This window comes from Oncorhynchus gorbuscha, unplaced genomic scaffold, assembly GCF_021184085.1.
Source record: "Oncorhynchus gorbuscha isolate QuinsamMale2020 ecotype Even-year unplaced genomic scaffold, OgorEven_v1.0 Un_scaffold_1717, whole genome shotgun sequence".
Lineage (NCBI taxonomy): Eukaryota > Metazoa > Chordata > Actinopteri > Salmoniformes > Salmonidae > Oncorhynchus > Oncorhynchus gorbuscha.
In genome coordinates, this window is record NW_025746413.1 from 112,501 (window position 1) to 117,019 (window position 4,519).

Here is a 4,519-nt window from a genome sequence, read left to right on the forward strand (position 1 = left end):
GGGAGGGAGGGGGACACAGGCTACAGCACAAATCAATCGTTAAAAATCAAGTTAAAAAAACAGATCAGAATCAACACCCCGTGACAAAGTTAAATGTGAAATATCCAAACTCTTAGAGTCTGCAGGAACATCCCTCATCCACCACTCCTGACCCCCCACCCCACCCCACCCCCACCCCACCCCGTAAGGGAAGCACGCAGCTCAGCTGAAAACCACTTCATACTGAAATAAAGGCACACACACCAATCTATGGACTATGGAAAACCGCAACAGAAAAATGAAATGAAAAACAACTTCCATGCATCTAATCACCATTTCAGCTTGTTTGTGTGTGTCAGAGTATACTGGTAAGACGTTAGTGATCTGCCCAATGCAGACTCAGCTATTCATCCTCAAACCATCATGTCCCTCCATCAGATACAGTTTCTTAACCGTAAGCCAGCCTGTCAGATCAGAGAGAGATAGACATTGACAACTGGTGACATCACGTTTAGAATCAGAATTAGATTCACGCTTTAGAATCTAAGAATGGCACGCAGAGATGCACACCACACAAGACACAGTCCCGCCTCTACACTCAAAAGAGAATGAATGGGCGGGGCTTACAGTCACACCACTCTGGAGAAAGAAAACGTTACATTTTACAATCCAAGCTATTTTTTAAAAGATGAAAATCACTAGATACTGTAAGAATAGAAACGGGCACAAAGATCATTCAAAATGATCAGCTGTGAACAAAACAGGTGGTGTTACAGTATGATATTCTACAACTAGTTTAGGGTTGAACAATTCTGGTAACTTTCCCAATGTCCCAATCTTCTAACTGGGATTTCTGGAACATCTTGGGAAAGTTACGGTAGTTCTACAACCTTACACTAGTTGAACATTTTCTACCCTGTAAAAGATGTTAATAAAAATAAAATACATGTTATTGTCACATACACTGGACAGGTGCAGTGAAATACGTTGTTTTAACACACGTCCAACAAGACAAGGAGTAGCACTATGTCATAACATACCCATAAGGCCTCTGGAGGAACGCTGGATGGATTTGAGGAACACCAAATGAGAAACCTGGAATAGGAACAAGTTGTTTTTAACTCTACCGTTATGTGTTCAATCTAAAGCTTGAACTATATACACATATTATAAATGCATTATAATCCCATTATATCAAATGTGATCAGTGCTTCCAATGTAACTGCTCAAGTACTTATAGATCAGGTAGATGGTAGGAAAAAACAACATTTGAAACATTTGGTGTCTGTAAAAACGTTGTCTGTAAAAATGTTGTCTGTAAAAATGTCTGTAAAAATTGTGTCTGTAAAAATGGTGTCTGTAAAAATGTTGTCTGTAAAAATGGTGTCTGTAAAAATGTGTCTGTAAAAATGGTGTCTGTAAAAATGGTGTCTGTAAAAATGTTGTCTGTAAAAATGTCTGTAAAAATGGTGTCTGTAAAAATGTTGTCTGTAAAAATGGTGTCTGTAAAAATGTTGTCTGTAAAAATGGTGTCTGTAAAAATGTTGTCTGTAAAAATGGTGTCTGTAAAAATGTTGTCTGTAAAAATGTTGTCTGTAAAAATGGTGTCTGTAAAAATGGTGTCTGTAAAAATGGTGTCTGTAAAATGGTGTCTGTAAAAATGGTGTCTGTAAAAATGGTGTCTGTAAAAATGTCTGTAAAAATGGAGACACAATTTAATCATAACATATCTTCATTCACACGAGAGCTTCACTGTCTGTTCTGCTAGTCCCCCCACTACAGTACACCTCGTCTAAATCCCATGTTACACATCTACCATTCTACACACAGTGTGTTAACATACTGTAAGCAGGTGGTTAGTTTGCTCGTTTTAGCAGCTCGTCATTGTTTGTACGCCACCTTGGTCGTCCAAGCTGTGAAATAAACGTGTGGCGCAGCCCCTCCGCCAGCGCGTCCATCCCCTCACCTGGCTGCATGACCCTGGGCTTGGCCCCCAGGTAGGCCAGGTTCACATTGGCTTTCCGGCCGTCGATGATGGGGTTTGGGTCCTTGCAGGCTCGGTCCGCAGACGCCCGGTCTGCCATCGTCACCTGAGGGACGGAAAGGGAAGAATACAGAATAAATACATGTTTCCGTTGTCTGAATTGATCAGATGTTCACTCAGTGGGGAGGCTGGCTAAAGCTGCTCGTTGAACTACGATTCATGTATAAGTATTGATCACGTCTCAATAAGAAAAGCACGAGGGTATTACAATCAGAACAAGGAAAAGTGGAGAGAAAAAATGTCCTTCATTAGTTGAAGGTAAAGGCATGGTTTATGAAGCACATGGCAGCAATTCTAGAATGATTCCATCACATCACCGTGGACCTCTTGAGCCCAAGACACCACGCCTGAGCCTCAGCTGAATACTTAGCAGAACAGAACGGTGAGCCCATTCCGGAAGTGCAATTCATTGACCGTTCATAAATGGCTAACAAAATGGTGTGAATCAATAAGTAACATCAGACGCATTATGGATGGGCCAATGACAGCCTTTTTCATTCATGACATATTGGTGCTGGATACATTTGAGATTCTACCCATAATGTCTGCATTTAACAATATGACATAAACTAATTACGCAATCGATCGATTAATCAATCACAATGACATTCACATGTACATCTATAATACTTACGAATCCATAACCCCTGGATTTGCCCGTCTGTCTGTCCGTTATAACAACAGCCTCGTCGATATCACCGAACACTTCGAAGTATTTCCTGAGACTGGAGTCCGTGGTGTGATATGGAAGACCTCCTACAAATATCTTTGTGTAGGTTGTGTCCTTCTGAGACGAGTGCATCATCATTTTTGCGGTAAACGGTAGGCAACAATGTTTTATAGAGAATGTTTTTGCAATCTCACAGAGATCAGTCAGTACTGCGAAAGCACAGGTTATTTAGAACGATTAATTTAAGATAGGTTTCGTTGGAACTGAACAGACACTTGTTTCACGCGGATTTCCAATCGTTCCCAACTTCAGTTCAGTTTGACACTGCTTAACTTAGGAGAGGGATACCACTGCTGTCTAAGTCCGCTTCACCCAGCTGTCACGTCAAGGGGGCTGGGCCGTGAACACGCTCTCTCCTGGGCCCTCCCACTGTGGCATACGGGGTCACAGGCACCGACCAAACATGAACAGACCTCGATCATAGGATCGCGATACATTAGCTCATTTCAATACAGAACCCAAAATAACCACACGTCTGTCTGACATGGCTTTTGACTATTCCCACGTGTAAAACATTACTGTACTGTATTTGAAAAAAACTTTCATTTATTGATACCCCACTTGACATTTACTGTAAATCTATGAAATAATCTCCTCCAATCTAAAAACACTATGTAATGAATCTGAGCTCAGGGTCCTCTAATAGCTGAGTGTCAGATATCTACATGTTGTTGATGTTGATCCACACACCGTAGCTCTACATGATGGACAAGTAACAGATACCACTTGGCTTGACCCTGACACACAAAACACACCTGTTGCGTCACACCACGTTATGGGGTCAACATGGACAGCTGACTGACCCACAACAAGGCACTAGTCTCTCATGGCTCCAAATCAACCCTTCTCCTACGCCCTAGCCCTACTCCCTAGTCTCTCATGGCTCCAAATCAACCCTACTCCCTACGCCTAGCCCATACTCCCTAGTCTCTCACGGCTCCAAATCAATCTACTCCCTAGTCTCTCACCGGCTCCAAGTCAACCCTTCTCCCTACGCCTAGCCCATACTCCCTAGTCTCTCATGGCTCCAAATCAACCCTTCTCCCTACGCCCTAGCCCATACTCCCTAGTCTCTCATGGCTCCAAATCAACCCTTCTCCCTACGCCCTAGCCCATACTCCCTAGTCTCTCATGGCTCCAAATCAATCCTACTCCCTACGCCCTAGCCCATACTCCCTAGTCTCTCACGGCTCCAAATCAATCTACTCCCTAGTCTCTCACCGGCTCCAAGTCAACCCTACTCCCTAACTACTAGTCTCTCACCAGCTCCAAGTCAACCCTACTCCCTAACCACTAGTCTCTCACCAGCTCCAAGTCAACCCTACTCCCTAACCACTAGTCTCTCACCAGCTCCAAGTCAACCCTACTCCCTACTCCCTAACCACTAGTCTCTCACCAGCTCCAAGTCAACCCTACTCCCCTACTCCCTCACCAGCTCCAAGTCAACCCTACTCCCTAACCACTAGTCTCTCACCAGCTCCAAGTCAACCCTACTCCCTACTCCCTAACCACTAGTCTCTCACCAGCTCCAAGTCAACCCTACTACCTACTCCCTAACAACTAGTCTCTCACCAGCTCCAAGTCAACCTACTCCCTACTCCCTAACCACTAGTCTCTCACCAGCTCCAAGTCAACCCTACTACCTACTCCCTCAAGTCTCACCAGCTCCAAGTCAACTCTACTCCTACTCCTAACCACTAGTCTCTCACCAGCTCCAAGTCAACCCTACTCCCTAACCACTAGTCTCTCACCAGCTCCAAGTCAAC

The 4,519-nt window shown here is 43.9% G+C and overlaps 1 pseudogene; it reads right to left on the reverse strand.

Moving 5' to 3' along the window:
* Positions 1-3,086, reverse strand: part of LOC124023908 — an 8,820-nt pseudogene extending 5,734 nt beyond the window's left edge.
* Positions 3,087-4,519: the final 1,433 nt, after the last annotated feature.